At 56.3% G+C, this 23432-nt stretch overlaps 1 protein-coding gene across 2 annotated transcripts in view; it reads left to right on the forward strand.

Annotated features, from left to right (window-relative positions):
• Positions 1-1469: 1469 nt before the first annotated feature.
• ADGRB2 (adhesion G protein-coupled receptor B2) overlaps positions 1470-23432 on the forward strand; it is a 97911-nt gene continuing 75948 nt past the window's right edge. For both annotated transcript variants that reach the window (XM_039511798.1, XM_039511799.1), the window contains exon 1: positions 1470-1702. The gene's annotated coding sequence lies outside the window, so the exon portion shown is untranslated. The remainder of the gene's footprint in view (positions 1703-23432) is intronic.

Raw genomic sequence — 23432 nt, forward strand, 5'->3', positions numbered from 1 at the left:
CCCCAGTGACGCTGTTGATGCTTGAGAGGTTTTTGGGCCCTGCTGCAATGTGACTTCTGTCGCTCCGTGTGGTCTGTGCTGAGTGGCCCAGGCACAATTCCTGGCACCCTCCTAGAAACATGCTGCCCGACTCCAGGCTAATTCCTGGCAGCCGGAACTCTGTGACCCTTGTCAGCATCCCCGCTGCAGGGCCGTGTCTTTGTCAGGGGATCGGATTTAGAATGACCACACAACACAAATGTGCACCTAGACGTCACACTGATGCACACGGAGATGTTCAGTACATGTGCACACATCTCCAGGCATGCACACACCCCATGTGTGTACACATTTCACCCTTGCACACCTACACACGTGATACACCTGTGTGCCCATCTAAGCACTCAGCACACCAGCTCTGCGCATTTCACATCTACTCACCTGCACGCAGCACATGTCAACACATCTGTGCCCCACAGCGCCCCCCCCCAAAAAAACTATGGGCACATGCGTCCTGTGTGCTCTCTACTTGCATAACCACACATGCTCCAGACCTCATGTGCCCATACATAATCTGCCTACATTGATCTGGGCTGTTAACACAGTTACCCTCACCTCCCCCTCCCCAGCATGTCTTCACCAACACACGGGGCCAAGCAAAGGCACATGCCTAGACACAGCGATGTGTGCACACACTACAGCCGTGCACCCCCCCACACAACACATATGTGCCCCACAAACCTCTCCACGCCTGGGCACAGCTCCATGCACACTTTTGTGCGTGTGCACACACACACCTGTGCACTGCAAACCTCTGCACGCCTAGAGGTGCCTCCTCTTTATAGGCACAGACATCCATGCAGCACACCTGGGCACACCCCCACGGCTCACACAACACAGGCAGCGGTGCCGTGTACACCCCCCACGCCCCACCTAGGAGCAGAAACCTGTCAGCAATCAGCCTGGGGAGGGATGGGGAAAGGACCCACATGAGGGGACCCCCACCAGCGGCTATAGTCCCTGCAGCGAACATGCCAGGGTCACCTTAAATCCTGCTGCCCTTTCCGCTTCTCCCTCAGCAGGGTAGGGGGCGAACTCCGCAGCCCGGGAGCAGGGGAAGGGAGAGGAGGAGCAGAGATGCACCAGCCAGGCCCCGGCATCGCCCCCCCGTCCCCGCCCCGGGCACCCACCGGCTCTGCAGTGAGCTGCCCGGAGCCTCCTTAAAGCCTGGGACTCGCCCCCCCCCCCTTTCCGCGCAAGCTCCCCCGCCCCATGCCCGGCGCTGCCGCTGTCACACAGCCCGGCGCGAGCCGCATGCCGCAAGTGCCCGCGCGCGCGAGCCGACCCAGCCCTGCTGCAGGGAGCCGGGGCCAGGGGCGCAGCCGGGCCGGGACCCGGAGCCCGCCCACGCCGGAGGATGCAACCCCGGGCTCCGGGCGCCGGCTGCAGCCGCCTCCAGCGTGCAGCCCCCTGGAGGGTGGGGGCGCGCGGCCAGTAGCGGGGGGGACCCTGTGCGGAGAAGGGTTTTTTTAATCGTGCCCCCCTCGTTTCACACTGGGGGGGGGATCGGAGCGAGCCGCTGCATCGCACGGAGCCTCCCCGCACGGCCGGGGGCGCGTCCTCCCCCCTTCCCCAGCCACAGGCCGGCTCCCAGGGATGGCAAACTTCAGCTGCTCGGGCGCCTCGTCTCGCAAGGGCTTAAAGTACTGCTAGCAGAGATCAGGTGAGAGGGGGGGAGCGCGCGTGGGCCCCCCCCCGGACCCGGGGGGGGCGGCCTGCAAAGAGTTAACCCTCAGTGGCAGGCCACCAAACGGTCCGCCTCCACCCCAAATCCCCAGACAGCAGGCGGCCGCCATCACGCCCACTACTCAACTTCGTAATGATCGCAATTAGAGGCTGCCGTGATTTATTGCGGAATAAAGCTCCCCCCCGCGCTGCTCTCCACCCTCCCCCCTTCCGCGGGACTCGCTGGGCGCGGGATGCAGAGAGCTCGCGGCGTGCAGAGAGCGGGAGCCCCCAAGTTTACTTCCAAAATCCCCTTCGCCCTGGATTGAGGGGGGTGATTTTTCCTTTGCGTGTTACCCTCCCCCCCAAAAAATCAATTGCTGCGTGTCCAGTGGGCTCCCTTGAGCGATGGAAGTTTTCCGCTCCGGTTCATTGCAGGACGGGCCGATCGGTTTAGAGGAGGGGGCTGAGGGTAATAAATACTCCCCTGGGGTGGTCCCCCCCTGCTTGTCCGTGAAGGCGAAGCTTGCAACTGGCTCGGATCTTCCTCCTCGCTGGCTCTGCTGCGTTTTCCTTGTGCCGGAGTGATGCATCCACCTCAGTTCTTTGCGTCCCCGTCCTCTTTGCATCAGCAAACCGCCCCCCCCCCCCAGTTTTCATGCAATGCGAAAAAACATTCCTGATTTTTATTTGTAATGACTCGGGGGGGGGGGGAGACTGTGGGGGGGTCGATCTTTTAATGCAAACATAACGCGAGGGGAATCGGTGTGTTTAAACACCCCGGGGTTGCATTTTGAGGACGCATCTTCATAGTTTGCATGTTCCGCCGAGCTGATTTTCTTCGGCGAATTTTGGAAATTCCGGTGTAGCTGGGAGACAAGGAAGGATTCTTGCTTATTGCGTTGCTCAGCGACAGTCCCCCCCCCCCCTTTCACTGAGGGCCGACGACTGCCTCATTAGCTGGCTAAGTTTTAATTGGATTAAGCAGCCACAGTAGTTTAACTGGTTCACTTTGGAGGCTGAAATATACATATTGGCCTTTTCCGATGAAGAAGCGGGTGAGATGCTTTACCATCTTTTTTTTTCATTTGGGTTTTGTTTGTTTCCGATCGGGGGCAGAGCACGGAGGGGGCAGCTTTCAAGCAGATGGGAAGTAAAGAGGTGGAGAGAGGGGATTTAATGGACAGTGCATTAGAAGTTCAAGAGACACTAAACATTCTGTACAGCATAAAAATAAAAATGCGTTGGACGAATTTTCTTTAGAAAAGTGTTCTCTGGCTCCTGCTAGAGGCGACCAGAGAGAGGACACCCTCAGCTCTGCATGGGTATTTTATTTTTTCCTTGCTGTCCATAACCGCCCATCTGGAAGGGCTCTCATTAGAAGTATTAATCGGATACAGAAAGCAAGACATATGGGAGTGTGTGTGTGCGTGTGTGCTCCCGATCCAGATGAACAATTCATGGCACGTCAGCCAGAATAAGATTGAGCAGAGTTTTGACACGGCTTGGATCGGGAGTTCTCTGGATGCTTGTGCTTGTACGGTGGGGAGGCGTGCGTTGGTGCGGCGTGCTTTGGTGTGTGGCACCCATGTCCCACTGCATGTGTGTAGACGTGAGTTGTAGCGAGGCTGAAAGTGTGCTGGAATTGCTGTTAATGTGCTGGCACAAGATGAGACAAGGTCAGCCCTGGTGTAAGGGCTTGAAACATTCATTGAGATGCACTAGTTTCCAGCCAGGGCTGAATTAGCGTGTGCACCTAATTCTCTGTTGGCAGGTAATGTCTTTGCGATGCTGGGTCTATGTCCTTTGCAGCCTGCGTGTTGGATTTGTGGGTTCTGCTCTCATGCGCGTAGGTTGCTGGGTGTGGAGGCACTGGCAGGCAGGTGCGCTGCTGGGGCTGTTTGCACTGCTGTAGTGTGTAAGTGTGCTTTGCAGGGCCTGTACGAGCACCAGAGTGTAGGTGTATCTGAGTAAGTGTATTGTAGAATGAGCATACAGCCTTTCGGTTGGATGTGGCAGGTATGTTTGGGTCCCTTTGAACTAGCATCAGGGTGTGAGTGCCTGGCTCTGGCTGGTACGTGTGTCAGGGGCATGCATTCCTGGGTTTGTGAGTACTGGGTGTGTAAAGCTGGATCTGTTTCTGTGGGCACCATGGGCATGTGTGTTACCGGGTGTGGGGTGTGGATGCGGGCATACTGCCACGTGCATGCACGGTGTGTATGTCCGAGCGTGCATACGTGTGTGGTGGATTTGTGTGAGCAGTATAAAGAGGGGGCAGGGATGGGCAGGGGAGAGTGAGTTCTCGTTCCAGGAGCTGCTGGGAGCAAAGAGCGGTTGGACATGTGTGCAGATCGATCGCTGTTTGTTTTCAAGACAGTAACTTGTTGCAGTGTCAGATGATTGTATTCCCTCCAGCCCGAGCCATGCCTGTGGTGAGAGGGCGACAACCGTGACCGCTCGCTGCTCCTGCTTGCTTTGCGGCAGGGACGCTCACTAACGTCTTGCCTGAGCGACCCTTTGGTTTTCTAGGTCAGATTTGAATGCTCTCTGTGCCAGCGCTTCGCGGCTCGCTGCGAGCTCACTGGAGTCCCTGACGTGTCTTGGGACGTGCCATGTAATTGTGCAGTCAGGGAAAGGACAGTCGTGCACCTCGGTGTTGCCCTTGGAGAGGACGTCCCCTCCACGCGGGGTGGGGAGGGGGAATTCTGCCCAAAGGGGGGACGCTGCCATAGGCAAGGGCAGTTCGTTAGTCGCATCTTCGGGCTCCTGTTCAGTGCTTCTTAGTAGCTCATTGCACCCTGCACAGATAAGGGGACGTGGAATTAATGATGCTCTACCCTGTGGAGCATGCAGCCCAGCTAAAGTGCAGTGCCAGAGCATGGGAGGCTGAAACCCCATCCGTGAAAGGTTTGGGGTGTGTGTGTGAATATTTTAAACCAATCCTTCCCCCCGTGACAGTAGCAACATCTTGGCAAAAATGCGCCATCTGTGCAGCATGGCTCTGGAATCGATTGGGACGGGGGATGCGGAGATCTGGAGGAGTGGGGTGGACACGAAGCGCAGCCGGAATCCAGCCTGGCAGGCAGCATCTCCCGAGGTGGTCGCATCGAGCGTGGCTTCCTCGCCCAGAGCTGTGACGCTCGCAGAAGCCGTGCGATGCGACTGAGCGTGCGGCCTGGATTATGAATGTGGTTCGTAACCCTGCTGCGTGGGGATACCCAAACCACCAGGGACTTGGCTGGCTGGTTTTCCTACCCTTGTCCCAGAGCGACAGTTGTGATTGGCTGGGGTGGGTTTGACTGGAGGCTGGTGGCAGCAGACCTCTCGCTCTGTGATTTGTCTCCCCTCACAGCCCAGTGGGGTGTTGTCCTAAGATGTGTGTGTGTGTGCTCGTTTCCCCGAGCTGGGCATGAGCTGGGGGGTTGTTCGGCTGACAAGGTGGGTGGGAGAATGCAGTGGGCACATGCCCATTGCCTTGGCATCTGGCCCCAGTAGAAACCTGCAAAGAAAATGAGGGTTCCGAGACTCTGGTGAGGCATGACTTTGATGGTGCGATTTTGGGGTGATGAGAATGACCACAGAGGTGCTGAGGGGTGTTAGTCCTGGATGGGACAGTGAGGGTCTCTCTCCCCCTCTGCCAGACTGATGGTTTTAGGGATTAATTCCTAAAAGTAGTGAGGAGCTTCTGCAACCCTAGCCCTCCCCCCCAACTCCTCCCTCAGGGGGACCCCATTCAGGGTGAGAGGGTGATGCAGCCTCCCGGTCCCATTTGGCCCTTGGTCTTCTTTGGTGGTGTTTCTTCTGATGGAGACATCTCGCCATGGGCAATGTGGATTGAGGCCTAGCAAACCCATTTCACATCAGCCACCAGACAGACATCGAATAGGAACAGGACTGTAGCCGAACTGTCAGCTTATTAATAGTAATAATACCTGCCTCTTACAGAGTACTTCGGATCAGTCGCACTTTACAAAGGATGTCACTCTCATTCATTACCCCCATTTTACAGGTGGGGAAACTGAGGCACAGGAACGGCAAAGCCACTTGCCCAAGGTTACGCAGCAGGCCATGGGCAGAGCAAGAGCCTCCCCAATTTGTCCCTTTGCTCCCTTCTGCTTTCTTGACGTCCTGTCAGAACTTGACCGCACAGCTGGGTGTAGCCTGTTTCGTGCAGGCCACCGAATAGCTCATCAGAGGGGCTTTTGGTCAGTGCTGTGACCAAACTGGGTTGGGGAATGCGGAGCCGTCTACAGAATATACCCTGGCTGAATCCAAGGGGTGCTGTGGGCGCTCTTCTCTTCTGCAGCCCAGCTTGGGGGTTGGTCCGCTCCAGGAATGGTTAGCCCAGAGATCCGCTAGTAGCTTCGGAATGACTCTGATGCAGCAAGCAGGTTCCGCTGTTCCGGGGCCTACGGTCAACGGGAGTCTTTCCGTCAACTTCTGTGGGCTTTGTACCTCAGTACCATGGCCCGAGCTCCTGGAGCGGTGAAGAAGGGAGGGGTGTTTTGGAGACACAGAAAGAGAGAGGTTATCCAGCTCCTGGGTAGCAAAGAGAATAGCCACATTTTATACAGTTCCTGCTAGCCTGTATCCCTGCTACGAACTCTCGGTTAGATGGACCCCCTGCCCCCTCCTGTAAATTATACCAGGCGGGAGGCAGGGACGAACGGTGTGTTCTCTGGCCGAGAGTAATCCTTAAGCCTGGAGGGGATTTCATCGCTCCGGCTCCCGGCCTCGCGCTCGCAGTGGAGTTTTACCAACAGCCGTTGAGTAAAATAAATAAAAAGGCCTGTGCTTGCCAGTGGTAGCGAGTCTGATCCAGTGATTGGCAAAACAGCGCCATTAATTACCGCTTGGCTTCGCTGCCGGGATGCGTTGCTCAGGAAAGGTGGTGGCAGCGTGCCTGGGAAGCCAGAGGGAGTGGGGGAGTGAGAGCGGAAGGGATGAAAGAGGGAGAGAGAGGGGAAGCAGGCGCTTGTCTCCAGGCACCATGGAGATACTACGGTTCCTGCTGGAACCCCCACCGCAGGTGTTGTTCTCTGCCACATGCATACACACACGCTCTCCCCAGGGAGGGATGTTGCAGTTCTGGGGGTGGCTTCAGGCGGTGAGACTTGGAGACACCGGGCCAGGTTCGCCGCTGGTTTCAATGGAGTCACACCAGAGGTGGATTTGGTTCACCAGTAATTACGTCATAGAGCGGCTCTTTGCGATTGTTGGTCTGATGCCAGCAGCATGCCAGGCACGTTAGACAGGCCGTGGGGGTGAGAGGCTGCCCCCTGCACCAACAGCTTACAGCCGAGGGTCCCGATTCTACGAAAGGATCCGATGCATGAACCATTTCTCCTGAGTGGGGTCGGCTTGACCTTTAAGGACCAAGGAGTGTGTGTGTGTATGTGTGTGTGTGTGTGTGTGTATACAGGATGGGGCCCTGATTGACAGTATCCAGGCCGAGGTGTGGAAGTGGAGACTGCACACAGCATCGGGTCTGGGCAGAGAGTAGTTAGGTCCGTCTGTGGTACTTGTACAATTGAGCAGGGGGATTTTTTCAGTTGTGCTGGAGGGAGGGAAAATCGGGTTTGGAAACTCAGCCCTGTAGGGAAGGCTGGTATGTATGAGCCGTTACCTTTGGACAGCCGGGATGACGGTGCCAGGTGCTTTCCAAGCACCCAGGGAGTTGCACCTCTTGCCCCCCCAAAAGCACATTCATTTCCTGTCTTGTGGTAGCATTGTGAAGTGTTAAACAGCCGAAGTCTCCACCCCAGGAGGCTGCATTCAGTGGGGAGCGGGAAGCAATTTCTGCCAAGGCAGTTTGGGATCCATCAGGATGAAAGGCTCGGTGTAAATGTAAAAGGACTATTAATTATCTCCTGCTACTTATGCCCTGGTCCCTAGTGGTCTCCATGTTAGGAAATGTCATGGGCCATATATTTTATATGCACTTTTAAAAGAACACTGTCAGGTTAAAAGCTTTTCACTTTGCTGACTGGGAACCGACTGGTCAGTTTCCCTTTTGTTGCTAGTCACTTTCACTTTCAGGGTCTCCTCTGCTCCATACAGGAGCCAATACATCTCCCACTGAAATCTTTGGAAAGGCCCCTGCTGAGTCGTTGGGGCTGTCGCTCTTTGGGGCAGAGACCATCTTTGCGTTCTGTGTTTGCGCAGTGCCTAGCACAAAGGGGACCTGGTCTGTGACTCAGACTCCTAGGCACTCCCGCAATATAAAATAATTAATAACAATGTTTGGATTGCAGTCACTGCAGGACAGGGTTTGCTTTCAAGGGGCACTGTCAAAATAAGCGTTGGGTTTTTTTTTCCCTCCCAAATTGACTCATCTAAAAAAAATCCCAGTGTCTGACTCAACCTGTCGGACACAGTCTGTCCTGATTTTTTTTTTTAAATCCTTAATTTTTATTATAAGGGTTTTTCTGCTCCCCGTGGAGATGTTTATATGGGCCTTTTTAGTTATCCAGGTCTCCCTTTCTAGCTAACTCTGACCCCAATCCTTCCAATGTTTCTGATACCATAAGTAGCGTCTTACTCAAATGGTCCCATTGACTTTGGTCAGCTAAATAGTGGAGCGAGGTGCTGTTCATTGTCAGTATGCGGGCCTGGAACACAGGAGTTGTGTCCTTGAGCTCACTGGGGCAACTCACTCATGTAAAGTTACTCATTTGTTTGCAGATGTGGGGCCTGTGCAGTGAATCTGTGCACAAGTAAACAGCCTGGAGCGAGATTTGCTCTACCCAATTCCTCCCCTCTCCCTGGAGTCGCTGGTAACAAGAGGAGACCCCAGACTCACATTGCTGACGTCTCCTTAAATTGTTCCCACTGGACTTTTTAAAGCAAAACATCCTGGATGCATTTCTGTTGGTCTTTGCTTTGGTCAGATGTTTATAGCACGGGATGAAGGGCATGAAAGCTGGGCACGAAGCATCCTTCTTCCGGGGCATCCGGCCGTGGAATGAGGGAATTGGAAATCTGTCTGTCGTCAGGAAATGCTGCAGAACCTTCCTCCTTGACAAACTCTTTGTGCCATAAGGAGGGTGACGCTCACAGTGCAAACATCCCCTCCTACCTGCCCCTTCTCTCCTGATCCACTTGGAGCTGGGTGTCTGATTCCCAGCTCCAGGGGACACAGCAGTGCTGGCTCCAATTGAGCTTTTGAGCTAAAAATAGCAGTGTAGCCATGGAAGCTTGAGTGGCAGCGGTGGGGGGGACTGGCTGCCTGGAGTACTATCCTGTCCAAAGCCCATGGCACATATTTGGGGTGTCCCAGCCCCTCCCACCGGTTGCGCTGAGCAGCGGAAAATGGCAAGAGAGATGGATTCCTATTCTGAGTGTGTTAGCCAGTGAGGTGCGCTGCAAGATTCACCTTTTCTTCCTGACCCCTAACAGGATGGGTAGATCTGGGGAGTGACAGTGGGGCAGCTTGGGGGGTGGAGGGGCCAATTAATTTTTCTATATCGATGTGATTTGATTTTGATGGGTCTGTTTGTTTGTACCTGTGTTTTTCAAAGACTGTCAGAGGCGCCCAGAGTGCTGACTGCGGCCTTAGTCCAGAAAAATCGAAATGAACCCAGAGGCTCCATGCGCAGCCAGATCCAAGTCCCTGGGGTCAGGGGAATCCCAACAAGCTGAAGGTTAATTGCTGCTGAGTTAACTTTGGGTTTCCTGTGGATGTTTTACATTTTTTCTCCCAACAACCTCGTGAATAACAAACCCTGACTGAGGCCTCTGTAGTCACAACCGCCCCTACGTGGGAGGAAGGCGTCATCTCTTATTGGGGAGCGTTAGGGAACCTCTGTGCAGTCTGAGCAGGAAGAAGCTGTCTTCTCTGCTCCCCATGCTGCAGCTGGGAATAATCATGTGTGAGGCAGGTATTTAACATCTTCCCTCAAGAGAGATGAACCCCAGAGACTTTTAACTGGTTTCAGAAGGGCTGGGTTTCTCTCCTCCTGGAAGGAGATCTCTGGAGAGATAATGCACCTGCATGACAAATAGTTTGATGATGCATTCTTCTGTCTGAGTCAGCCCTGCCTGACGCTGCTAGAATTGTGGTTTATTTTTGTTTAAAGATGAGATTTATACGGCTGGCCTGACCACTTGTGGTCGTTAAAGATCCCATGACACTTTTTACCGGAGTTGGGGTTTTCACCCTCCTAGGGTAATTACATTGTGCCCCCCTAAAGCCACCAGGCAGTTTCAGGTGGATAGACTCTTTTGCACTTTCTATCCTAAAACCCCAATTAGCATCCTATAAAACAGCTGTTGCGTTCCACCCCAGAGGTGGCTGCATTTCAGGAGCAGGTGATGAAATTCCTTAGTCTGAAAAGAGCTTTGGGATCCATTGGGATGTAAGCTACTATGTCACTGAAGATAATTATACTATGTAATTAAAAGATCATGGGCCAGATTCTGATCATACTTACGCTGCTGAACCTCTCCCGATGTCAGTAGAGTGACTCTGGATTTACACCAATGTAAGTGCAATATGGGCCTGATATTCAAGAGACTTGTGTGTAAACAGAAGCATCCCCTGATCCTTTTACCCTGCTGCTGAGATTTCACTTTGGCATCTTGCCTCCTAATTCACTCCTGTGGAAGGTTGCGTTTCCCTCCAGGATTTTAGGGAAGGGTGCATGCATGATGCAGAGCTTCAGCAAGGACAACATAGACAGCTAGAAGTAGGCGTTTGGCCAGGGCACCGTGATGCTTGGAGAAAAAAACACAGCGACGGCTTTAACGGCCCGGAGTAGTCAGGACGTCTGTTTTGTGTCTCATCCAGAAGACGCCTCCAGCTGCACCGTGCCTCATAGCGCCGCTCTGGGGCATTGGTAGTACTGATGTAAGACAGTGACAAGTCCCGCTCCGTGCCATCGAGTGCCCCCCGGCAATGTACTGGGGTCAGCAGCGGGGACTCTCCGGGGCAGAGAGCCCCCTCCTGAATTGCTGGCCCCGAGGTGATCCACCCAGTTCCCCTCGGAGCTGAGTGCTGACAAGGCGGATGGCGGTGACTGCTGCAGGCCATAATGTGCTGTGATTCTTGCTGCGCTTCTGGAGAGGGCCCAGGCGGCTTCTCATCCAAGCGGAGAATCACCGAGGCTTTAGCATGCAGGGGCCTTCCCGGCTTTGCCGCAGACTCCGAGGAAAGGATTCACCCCGGGCACGGGGCCAGTATGAGGCCTGTGCACCCCTTACTGCCCACGTAAGCCCGGCTAGGGTGAGGTACGTTGGGCTTAACCCTGCTGCTGCCCCCAGCATGGGGATGAATTTCACCTCCAGTGCCCAGGGCTGAGGGGAGAGACACCTGCCCAGCCATGGCCATACAACCCCCCGCCCCTGTTTGGAGTGGGGGAGTGTATTTAGCTCCTGCCGTGCTGTGATTTGTGGAGCCCACGACCTGCTGTCTCACAGCCTGCAGCGGTGAAACTGGGGCGGGCCGGCGCGAACGCCTCATTGAGACGAACGCAGGGGGGTTCTCTGTGCTGCCTGCAGTCTCCATTGGGCCACGGCCGGGAGGTACAAATTCTGCACCAGCTGACGGGTAGGTCCTGCTACAGCTGCCTCTCATGTCACAACGTGGCGGGCAGCCCCCTCTCTGCACCCACCCTGCGTGCAGCCTGCCCAGGTGCCAGGTGCGGTGCCCTGGCCTAGGGAGACTTTGTGTGTGCGGACGAGGCTCTTGCATTTGGTGTGGGGCGTCCTTTTTCCGGGCGAATAACTTCTCTTGGCCTAGCGGAGGGGACGGCACATCAGGGCTCCTGAGGGCTGCGCTCGACTCTGCCACTGAGCTGCGGCGTGACCTTGGGCAAATCACTGCCTTGGTTTCTATGAAACGGGTTTAAAGCGGGGCAGCCGCCGAGATCCTGGGAGCTGCACAAGGGCACAATGTTTTAACGGGCGATTTACCACCATCCTTTTCGATGCGCAGGCCGGGGGTCGTGTAGCAGAGCTGGAGGGTGGGGGTTAGAAGCGAGGCTTTTAATGGTTGGTAATGATTCTGGCCAGCCGGGCTAACAGCGCTCAGCCTCCTGGGACCTGCCATCTCCACGGGACAGATCGGCAAAGGGACGATGAGGCTGCTGAGAGGTTGTATTGGGTCAAACCTCAGCCATGTAGTGTCCCTAGAACGGAGCCCGCAGGCTGGGAGCGGGAGGGACAGAGCCCCACGGCGAAGGGGCGTTGAAGGGGCCACATCCAGCCTTTCCGTTACACCCAGGCAGCCCTATTGAGGTCAAACAAGAATCTTCTCCTCCAGCATCATGTTCCCCTGGGCCGTCAAGTCCTGCGCTAGCTGCCGGCTGCACCGATCCATGAGCTCCAGACACGTCTTTAGGCCCTGAAGTAGCGGGGCAGGCCCAGGGGCTCAGTATGGACTGTGGGCATCCAGGATTGAAAGTGGTGGCTGGGGTGGCTGCGAGGAGCCCACACCGCTTATCTGGGTTGGATATTCTGTATGCAGCACCCAGCACCGTGGGGCCTTGATCCCGGCCGGTATGTCTGGATCTTTTGCTAATAGAAATAATTCATAAACTCTGGGCAGGCAACCTGGGCTTCCTGTGTGTGCTGCAAAGCTCCCAGCACAGTTTTGGGGCGTTCGCTTTGTGCATCATCAAGGGAGGGGCAGCCAGCTTCTGACGGCAGAGCCTGTGTCAGTGGCGACGTCATAGGAGGTGGAAAGAATCCAGGCGTCCGGCTGAGTTTGCGACAGCAACAAAAAAAAAATCACCTTTTTGATCTGCAAACCCTGTGCTACTGATTTGCTGCGAAATTGCCAGAGCGCGAGGATAAAAGTAGGAACCCCAGGAAGCCAGTTTTACACAATTACTTTCTTGGTTCTTTAAATGTTTTTTTTAATTAACCCTCCCCCCCAAGCCCTAAACTGGCTCTGTAGCGCAATGGGGAACGAGAGGGGCAGAAGCAGAATGAAAGATCTGAGATGAATTGCGACCGCGAGGCAGCCAGCAAGTTTGCCGGCACTTCTGTGAGGAGCCACCGGTGTTTGGGAACTCCTCCCCATTCCAGGAAGGAGCCGGCTTTGGTGGCCGTCTGAACCACTCAGCATTACAGCATTGGGGGGGACAGAGAGAGCATCAATTTTCATGCTATTGGGATGTCGAAGGTCAGGAAGGTTGGCAGCAGTTTCAGATCGTTGCTGCTCTGGTCGGTCTGCAGGCTGGGCCGGTTTAATAGATGGCAGCATGGAGAGAGAGTCTCAAATGTGCGGGTGCAGGATCCTCAGCTGGGGTAAATGAGTGTAACTCCAGTGAAATGATTGGCGCTGCCTCTGATTTACACCAGCGGGAGGGTCTGGCTCCTGCAGGTCAGCAGACTTGTGTCCACTTACGCCCGGCCTGATTCTGGCCCAGGTAGAGCGTTTGGAAGCGACTGGGAATGTTCACGCAGCATCTGAGTTGATTGCCGGTCGGTTTCCTCTGGGGAAGGGCTTTGAGGGGCTTTTTAGCTGGCCTCTCACTTTGGACGTTTTAAAGGGACAGGCCTCCCTCCCTCCAGTGCACGGGTCCCTCCTGCCAAGGCCCTTGCCCGGATCTCCAGGCCACTGTGGAGCTGATTTCCCCAGCGGCCTGTCGTCCCCACTAACGGGATATTCTCTCGTTACAGTTGTAAAACATCCTGTGGTTTGCTCCCCTCCCGCTTCCACCTCCATGGCCCTGGCGACCCCTCCAGTGCCACTGTGCACATGCTGTGGGGCTGCCAAGGAAACCCCAGAAATAAGGGGCAGCTTGGGGCTCCAGAGATCCTCTGCTTCCCCTGCTGCCTTGTAGGCTCCTTACCAGGGCCCTGGGTGTGGATCGGGCAGCGTATCCCTGGGTGGGGTGAAGTCCAGCTGCCCCGCTTGGGCTCTCTGATCTTTGACCTTTGTCTGTGCTTTAGCTGCTGCTGTTCCACCTCCAGCTGCAGTTTCCTGCGATGTTACAAGCTGAACAGGGATTTAGTTGGGGATTGGTCCTGCTTTGAGTAGGGGGTTGGACTAGGTGACCTCCGGAGGTCCCTTCCAACCCTGATCTTCTCTGAGTCTGTGCTTTAGATCAGGGAGACCAGCTGCTGCAGAGATGGCGTGGGTGACTTGGCGAGGGTCACCCTCTCCTCGGAGTTGTGAGCCCCAGGCCCCAGTGTGGTGCTAGGGGGCGCTGTGCTGCAGGGGAGTGGGGTGGGTGAGTCAGCAGGGGGCGCTCTCCTCTGACCCTAGTGCCCCAGCCCATTGCTCGGAGATACTGTGCTGTCAGTTTGGGAGGGACCTAAACCCAAGGTTATGCTCAGATGATTTAAAGAGGCCCTGATGCACTTGGCAGGAGCAGGGGGTGTGAGCCATGATGGCCGGTTTGGATAACTACCCCCTGGTTGTCAAAATTGCCAGCGTGGTTTCAAAGAGAGACCGTTTTCCTCTCCCTTCCTCCCCTAAACGGGTGGGTAGCATTGCTGTGAGAGCTGCCACGTCCCACTCCAGAGGTCGCTGCATTTCCGTGATGGGCGAAGCGTGTGCGTGACATATGCACATGTGAGCAGCCGGTGCAGTTTGCAAGACACTGAGTGACTGACAGCGGCTGAGTGTGGTTGTCGGGTACTTTCGGAGGGTGGCTCTGTGCTGCTTCACACTGTACACCAGAATTATTCTGGGAAGGGGCGTTGGGGCCAAGGGGGGTCTGCCCTGCCCTGCCAGGATGCAGGAATGCTTCTCTGCAGTATTGAGGCCAGGGGAGCCCTCTGCAAAGTACACCTCTACCTTGATATAACGCCGTCCTCGGGAGCCAAAAAATCCTACCGCATTGTAGGTGAAACCGTATTATATTGAACTTGCTTTGATCCACTGGAGTGCGCAGCCCCGCCCCCCCGGAGCGCTGCTTTACCGCATTATAGCCGAATTCGTGTTCCAGCGGGTCGCGTTATATCGAGGTAGAGGTGTATCTAGCGTGTCCCCGTCTGACTTGCTTCTCCACAAGCTCTCTGCCGCTCCACGGAGTGGAGATGGGAAGTCAGCCTGCCAGCTCCTTAATGGATTCTTTAAAAATATAAAGAGAAAATGAATCTCCTGTGCCCCACATTCCGCCCTGTGAGTTCGCTTCCCATTATCGCTATAAAGCCGGCGCTTCCGTAGCCATGCCGGGCTGGGCTCCCGTTCCCCTGCCTGCTGCTAGTGGCTGGTCCAGAGCGGTAGAGGCTTAAGGGAAAGTAGGGGGCTGGAGAAGGAGGGGTGCCTGTTGAATCTTGAGGGTTGAATTGCAGATGCAAGGGATCGCATCTCCAGCCACCCGATTGGCCCCCTCTGCTAGGTGGCAGAAGATGCGAGCGCAGGACTTGGCAACCCAATTAAATTGCGGGGGCAGCTTTTCCCCACAGAAGCGAGGTCTCCCCTTCTGCAGTTGTACTCTCCTTAGCACGTTGGGGAAGGGGGTGCACGCAGCGGGGGGTGCACATGTGTCGGCAAAAATGTGCAAATCTTGCTGAGGCCCCCTCCTACCTGCAGTTGTTATTGACATTGGAGTATTGCAGCCGGCTCAGGGCAGGTCTACACAGCAACTAGACACCCGCAGCCGGCCCATGCCAGCCGACTTGGGCTCGTGGGGCTTAGGCCATGGGGCTGAGTCATTGCGTGTAGCTGTCTGGGCTCGGGCTGTGGGAACCTGCGAGGTGCCAGTCCCTCAGCTCCACTGGACGGACATACGGTAAATGGTACGGCCAATGCCCCGAAGAGTCTACAATCTAAAACCAGCGTCCTGCCCGCCTGTCTCCCCATCAGCCTGTGCAGTCGGCTGCAGGGACTGAAAGAGTTATTCCGTTTGAAACACTCACATTTCAAACTTTGTTTGTTGGTTTTGTTTTGTAAATGGAAGTTAAGTTGAGATTCTGATGCGATCCCGGGGCTCCAGAAGCTGGGGCTTGAAGAAACACGCCAGATATCGCAGGTGCTGTTAACAGTAGAGCGAGATCAAATGCAAAAGGATTTTTCCTCCCCTCTCCTTGGAGATCACCGTTAGTGGATTACAAGTAACGGCTGTCTAATACTTATGCTGTACTGTAATTATTTTGGAGTAGAGCGTCTGCATGGGGAGATAGTCCAGAATAGCGCTGGGAGAATAGTTCATGCACTGGAGCTATGCTAATAAGTTTAATCATGTGACTAAGCCCTTAGTCATGGGTGGCCTGGCGGCATGGCCCTGCCTGCCCCTCATGCTAGCGGTTGTGGGTTCAACTTCCCAGCATGCCTTGTGTAGAGAGAAAATGCTGGGGTTTTGGCGAATGAGGCTGGCGCCTCTCCATGGGCTTCTCCTTTCTTGGCGCTTCCAAACGAGGACTCTGTTAGCTTTGATTCAGACCGGGCTGGGAAGGATTAGCTTTCTTCTGCTAAAACACGGGGAACTGGCAAATCCTAAAAGGTGCCAAAGTAAATAAAGCATTGTGGCCAGCGCAGCTGTGAACTGATGTTCCAGAAGTAATGGTAGAGCGCTTCCCGCACACTTGTGTTGGCTGCAGTCGTAGAGTGGGTTGCACTGGGTGTATGTGTTGGAGTACACACAGACGTGCGTGTTCATGGGTGTGTGGGGGGGGTTGGAGAAGGGTGCTTATGTTAGTGTTTCTAGTGGGTGGGAGGATGTGTGTGTGGGTGAGGGTGGTTGGATTTGTGTGTGTTGTGTTCTGCATGGGTTCTTATACTGGCTCCTCACTAGAGCAGGGCACATTTTTTTTGGCTAAAACCTTTTATTTTTTTTGGGCTGCAAAATGCACATTGGTTTTGGCCGAACCATTTCACCAACTCGTGTCGATGTCACCAAACTGTTTTGGCTGAAATGAAAAAAGAAAACATTTCAGAACCGTGGAAATGAACCATTTTGATGTTGCCAAACAAAAACTTTCCAGGCTTGATTTGCAAAACTAAGGAGGAGGCGCTGCCTGAAAACGGTTAGCCCAGTGCCTGGGCCTCTCCCCTGGGATTTGGGAGACCTGGGTTCGAATCACTGCCCTGGGGTTGGACGTGACCCCAGGCTGTTGTTTGTACTGGGGTCAGTCTCCCAATCCCTGCTGCGGAAGCTGTTCTGCTTTGCAGAGTGTCAAGTGAGTGCTTGTGCTGACAACCGCGAACCCGTTGCCGCTAACGAGGAGAGACGCCAGCCAGTGAGAGGCCGTTGCTCAATAGCTGGGTTATTTTTAGATTTATAAGGTGCCCACCATGGGTCTCCAGAGAAATAAAATCCAAGGAGGAGCCCTCCTGCCTGAATGCCTCATTTCCTGCCCCCCAGACCTGTCCCCCCTGGGCCATCTCTGTCCTGTCTGGGCTGAGCCGCAGCCAGCGTGATCTCCCCCCAGGTCCCTATCTCAGCTCCAGCGGCCCAGGCACGGCCAGCCAGTCTCTAGTCCTGCCAGACGGCAGCGAGGGCCGGGAGGCTTCACAACTGGTGCAGGAGGGGCACCGGCTCGCTGCGGGCGTCTTGTGCTGCTTTCCCAGCTGAGACACCAGACGCGGGAGAGGAATTTGTTCCCGGGTGGTTTGTTCTGTGCAGCGCCCTTGGCCGGGGTACGCCAGGCCCCGTGGCATCGAGGAGGGGCCTGCGCTGCTTGCCTGTGAGAAAACTGCTGCGCTCTCCTGGCAGAGCCCCCTTACCGGGCAGGGGCCAGGTTTGCGTTAGTGGCTCGCTTAATATCTGCTCCTGCCTCCTCCTGTGTGTCCTCCCAGCCCGCCCGGCCTGGCTCCCTGCCTGTGGGTTCTGCCTGCAGCGCCCCCCCTCTGCATGCAGCCTGGGGGCAGCCGCTTGTGCTGCTCCGTGAAGAGCCAACAGCCCCAGCAGACCCCGGAGCTTGGGCGGCTTCCCGGGTAGATGACGCCTCCATCAGCACAGCGCCCCCTACTGCTTTTCTGGAGTAGTGGCTCAGCACTAACTCGCAGGGGAGAGCGCCTCCTGCTGAGCCCCCCGTCCCTTTCCCTGCAGCAGAACACCCCCAACGCTGCACTGGGCCAGCACGGCCAGAGGGGAGAGCGCCCCCTGCTGACCCCCCTCTCCGCTCCAGGCAGCTGAGTGTTCACAGGGCCAGGACTTGTGCACATGGTCCCCTGGGGAGGGGCGCTTGGTAGATCTCCAGCTGCTGCTCTCAGGTGAATGTCCTCCCAGCTGTTTTAGCGTGGCTGGCTCCCCCTTCTGCCCACCCTCCCTCATGGTGATGGGGGCGGGGCCCACCGCCTCCTGCACTGGGACCCTCCCCCCCCAGCCCTGTGCCTCACGCCAGGCCTGCGGGATCAGCCCTGGCAGTGCCAATATGGAGCCGTCAGGAAGAATAAACGTTCAGGGCTCAGTGTGCTGGAACTAATGAAAACGAAGAGCTGGGAAGCTGGAGAATCATGCCCCCGAGGGAGCACTTTCCCCCCCGCACGTGGGGCCGAGCGCCGGCCTGCCTGTCGGACGAGGAGCTGGCTACATCACTGCTTCGTTAGCTCTCGCATGGAGGTTCCCTCTGCCTACTGCACGACCTGGGACAGGAGACTCCAAGGCTCTGCCTATCCTGAGCTGCTCTCGCCCGAAGCCCCAGCCATCGGGGGCGGCAAGGGGCCTGCCCGGCCATTGCTTGGTGGGGCAAACGCATGGCATGTGATGGGTGCGTCGGGGCGTGGCGTTGTGTGGCGTGGCGTTGTGTGGCGTGGCCTTCTCCTCTCCCGGCGTGCCAGCATCACGCCATGGCGACGTCTCCTCTCGCAGCGCGGCGTGGGGGAGCAGCCTTGTGTCGTGATGCAGCTGCGTGACACGGCAGGGCCTTGCGAAGCCGGGGGGATGGGTCGTGCCATGCCACCTCACGGTCACAAGCACAAGCACTGTCACTAGCAGCGGTCACGCTGACGTCGCACGATGCAGGGTCACGCGGGGCACCGTCCGGCTGCTGCAGTGCAGGGGTAGCGTGATGCAGCATCCTCGTGTCGTGACACAAACGGACGCAGGGGTCACGTGGCCCAGAGCCCTCGTCTTGGGGTGTGCGTGCTGCAGTGTGACACGATGGAACATCCTGGCTTCAGCCGTGCGCTGGGTGGGAGCAGCAGCCACTAGTGATCGGTTACAATCCCAGTGCGAAGGCTGCTGTGGACCAAGCCCCTTCCCGCAGCAGCCGGTATTGCGCCGCCCTGACAGCGCACGGGGTCCAGTCATTGGCTAAACCAGAGGTCACTTCGGTGGGGTCCCTTGGGCGAGGGTGGGGACTGCGCTGCTGGGCCGTGGACGGGTTCGCTCCTCTGTTGGGATGGCTGGCACTGGCGACCGACCCTTATAATGCAGCTCCGGGAGCTTTTATTCCAGTGTGTTTCCTCCCTGGGGGAGGTGTCTTTCCCATCCCGATGGCCAAGCAAGGGGTACTGCCTGCAATGTGTCCCTGCCCCCGGGGTCCAGCTGGGAGGGAGGAGCCAGCGGAAGACTGGCCTGGGCAAACAGGCTGCGAGGCCAAGAAATAGGCCTGGTGGGTGGGTGGGAAGAAGAAGCTGGCGAGGGCTGGCTGGCATCTGCCCACCCAGCAGTGGTTCCGGAGACCACGCAAGGGAACGGAGTTGATTTGCTCCCTGGAGGTGGTGCCGACTTCCCCCCCATTCCTGGCTGGCGCAGAGACAGCAAGGACGACACCGAAGAACAAAAGGGTTTTGTTCCTGTGGAAACCGCAGCGGCGAAGTTGCAGTCGGAGCTGCGTGGAGGCTGACGAGGACGAGTGCCGGGGAGGATGGGGGCTCTGTCATGCATGGCTGAACCCTCAGCCCTGCAGGAGTGTGGGTAGGAGGCTGGGCGTCAGGACGGCTGGGTTCTGTTGCTCCCTGGAAGACGGTTCAATCTAGTGGCTGGCATCTCGGGCTGCGAGTCAGGACTGGTGGTTTCTGTGACTCTCCCTAGAAGTTACTATGGGGTGGTTAGGGGCGGGTGCTGTGTGTCAGGACTCCTGGGTTCTGTTCTCTTTGGGGCAGGGACCATCTGTGTTCTGTGTTTGTACAAAGTCTAGCACTGCAGGCTCCTGGCCAGTGACTAGCGCCGCTACGTGCTCCAGCAGTACAAATAATTCATAATAGTATTGCTGTGCCGTGTGCTCGTTAGCTCATTTCACTTAGGCCTGTGAGCAGCCAGCCGCTGGCTGGGGCTTAAGTCTCAAATGGTGGCGGCTGGGGTTGAGTTTGGATGGGTGCACGGACGTATGTCTCAAAGGGATTCTTGAGTTCTCCTGCCACTGAGCTTGTCTGTGACCTTCTGTGCCTCAGTTTCCCCACGTGTCCAGCTGGGGGAAGGTCTGCGGACATGAGTGAGTTACGAGAGCTCTGTAGCACTCTGACGCCAAGCATTGTACTATGGAGACCAGGATCCTCTTTCCCCGTGCAGGGACCCTGTCTTTGGGGGAGCTGCTGAGCTGCATGAATACAAAGGATGTAGGGGAGAGGCGCAGTCTAGGGCTCCAAAGCAGGGCTCCTCTGGGATTCATGTGGCTGCTGCTGGCGGGCCCTCGATAGATGCATTCCCTAGGGTCACGGAACCGGTAAGTCTGTTTCCTCTCTTCTAGGGGGCCTTGGATCCCATGGGACCCAGATCTAGACCTCCCCTGCCAGTGTTTTTGCAGCCCCCCAGCCCTATCCTGCATGGGGCTGTGTGGCCCCCTCTCCTTTTGAAATCACCAGGCGCCGATGGGGCCAGCACCTTGCAGAAAGAGTCCCCAGCTACCCAGATTCTGCAAAACCATCTGTTGTTTTTGCCCACCAGTTCTGCCATGAAGTCACGAGTCTCGCATCCTTCTGCAAAGCTTCACCAAAGCAGCCAACCTTCCGGGGCACTTTCCCATCCCTCCCACCTCCAGTTAGATCCAGCTCCTTCCCATCTACCCGCGAGCAGAGGACTCCAGCATGCTGGGCTTGGTCCTCTGCTCCAGGCCCCATGCTTGGCAGCGGTTTCCAGCCCCACCAGAGCTCTTTGGACTCCGGCTAGCTTTGAGCCCTTGGCGCTGCGAACCACAATGCTGCAGCAATCATGCTGGCTTCCCCATTCCTGTCCTGACATACTTGCAGCAGCCAGAGTGTCTCCAGCTGCATGTTACAGGCAGGTGCGTCATGCCACCAGAGAGCTGGCATCTCTTTCGCAACGTGGGGCTCACGCTGGTGGTTCTTGTGAGATCGGACCCTGGAAACGGTCCCTGTTCTCTGCTCTGAGAGCGCTATGCTAGCACGGATAGAGCAAACCTTCATCCTCGCACCGGCGTGACTTTCACCCGCCTTGCCCTGACCTCCTCCCCCAGATCCCCTCCCTCCTGGATCTCCCACCTTTAGCGTTCTGCCCGCTACGCTGGCTGTATCTCAGATCACGCGTGGGCTCCTGCTGCAGCCTCCGAGGTAAGCCCAGCTCACGTCGCAGATGCAAAGCCCCTCTTAAAAGTGACGCTTCCGCCCTGATTTAATAAGGCAGCTGCCATCCGTTATTTTATTAATGAGTTATTAAAATCCCGTTTGAGGCGAAGCAGCTGCAGCTCTAGGATCATTCCCAAGAAATATGTCTTTAATGATCCGTTGGTTCCTAGTTAATGTACAACAGGTGCCTGCAGGAGCCTCCGTGTCCTTGCAGAGTCCCGCTCTGATGAGGTGTCGTCCTGACTCCAGAGGGCCCCCCACGCTGTCCTGGCCCCAGTGCCTTTGGTAGAAGGTTTCGATCCGTCAGTCCCTGCTGTGCTCACTCGGGACAGGACGTGGGGAAAGTCGGTAGCGTTCGGTCTGTTCTCCCTGTGTGGCTGTCTCCCCGAGAGGGGCTCTCGCCTGTAGGGATACTGGTTACATTTCCCCTGCCCTACAGGAGCACCTCTCCGGCGAGAGGCGTTGGAATCCGCTCCCTGCTCTCCCATGGGGATGGGGGCTCAGGCTCTGGGGACAGCTCGTTGGCTCCCCTGTGAGCCCTGGATCTGTTGTATCCGAGCGCCTTGCTGCCAGGAGTTCAGGTCTCTCTAGCTCACCCAGTCCTTGGCCATCAAGGTGGGGAATTTGCACCAACCGTGATGTGAATGGGACTGAGACCCAGCAGCCTCATTGCACATGGGCCGCTCATTAGTAACTCGGCTGCCCTGGGCTGGATTTGAACCAGCGACCTAGCAGCAGCAAGGTTGCTGGGATGGCGAGGGGGGCGAGTTTACCCGTTTCCTCCTGCATGGCCAGGGCAGTTCGCGAAGCGCAGCTCAGGATAACAGGCTCCTCACGGCCTCCCTGATCCCTGTGCCAAAGTCAGCTGTTAATTAAAAGGGCTCTTGCCCCGGTTTGTTACATTGCTGAATGGGGTGGGGGCACTTGCTCACCTGCTTCTCTCCCCAAATTACCTGTCGCCTGTGATCTTTGCAGAAGGGCAGGGGAAGGGACAGAGGGGGGCTGGAGAGACGCAGCCAGTGTGTCACATTGATTCCCGACCATTGTCCCGGGGAGCGTCTGACAGAGCCAGTGAAACCCCGGCTAAAGCCGCCCTGTGAACATTTAACAGGCTGCGGTGATTATGTCGTGTGCGGTAGTTTGGAGCAAACCCAGGGCTGTGGAGAGGGGGCTTTCTGCTGTCCATCCGTGGCCGTGTGTGTGAATGCGGGTGTGTGCATGCAGCGCGTTTGCAGGCAGGGGCAGTGTGTGTGTGTGTGTGTGCAGGTGGGGTGTGTGCAGGCGGGGTGGGGGTGTGCACATGTGTTGCCATGGCCCCAGACACTAAGGACATTCTGACCCAGAACTGTCTTGCTGATCCGGTACCTGTTGCATCCGGGGGGAGGGAGGGGTGACTGCATCCCAGGTCCTGGCTTGTTCCTCTGCCAAGCAGATGCTGCCTCCTTTGTTCTGTACTTAGCAGGGGGACGCGCCTTTGGTCTCTGATTTTTGGGGGACTGTTCTCAGCGCTCGCCCGGCTCTCTCCCTCCTTTCCCCCAGGGCCGTGCTGCTGTAGTCGGTGCCAGGCGGCTCTGGTGACGATGCCGGGTGGTTTGGGAGCCTGTTCACCTCCCAGTTCAGAGCTGGCCACAGTTCGTGAGAGATGCCAGCAGCCTGGCTGGTGCTAGCCAAGTTCAGCAGAGGAGACAGCTGGGCCCTCCAGCGCTGAGCTGATGCCCGTTGTGTGGGCAGTGCCCACTGGGACGTGGGATAGGCTGGCGTTGTCACGGCCTGCATGGCACTATGTGCATAAAGCCCCCAGTTCTCCAGGACTGTCACCACTGCCTCTTATACTAGATCTTAAATCAGTCAATCAGGATCCTCTCCCCATGGCCATGTATACCATCCCTGTGATCCCTGACACCGGTACGGCGCCCCTGGGTCATAGAATCACAGGACTGGAAGGGACCTCGAGAGGTGATCAAATCCAGTCCCCTGCACTCATGGCAGGACTAAGTATCTAGACCATCCCTGACAGGTGTTTGTCCAACCTGCTCTTAAAAATCCCCAATGATGGAGATTCCACAACCTCCCCAGGCAATTTATTCCAGTGCTTCACCACCCCGACAGTTGGGAAGTTTTTCCTGACGTCCAACCTAAACCTCCCTTGCTGCAATTTAAGCCCATTGCTTCTTGTCCTGTCCTCAGAGGTTAATGAGAACAATTTTTCTCCATCCTCCTTGTAACAACCGTTTATGTACTTGAAAACTCTTATCATGTCCCCCCCAGGTCTTCTCTTTTCCAGACTAAACTAACCCAATTTTTTCAATCTAGGTCATATTTTCCAGACCTTTCATCATTTTTGTTGCTCTTCTCTGGACTT

This window comes from Mauremys reevesii, linkage group 23, assembly GCF_016161935.1.
Source record: "Mauremys reevesii isolate NIE-2019 linkage group 23, ASM1616193v1, whole genome shotgun sequence".
Taxonomy (NCBI): domain Eukaryota; kingdom Metazoa; phylum Chordata; order Testudines; family Geoemydidae; genus Mauremys; species Mauremys reevesii.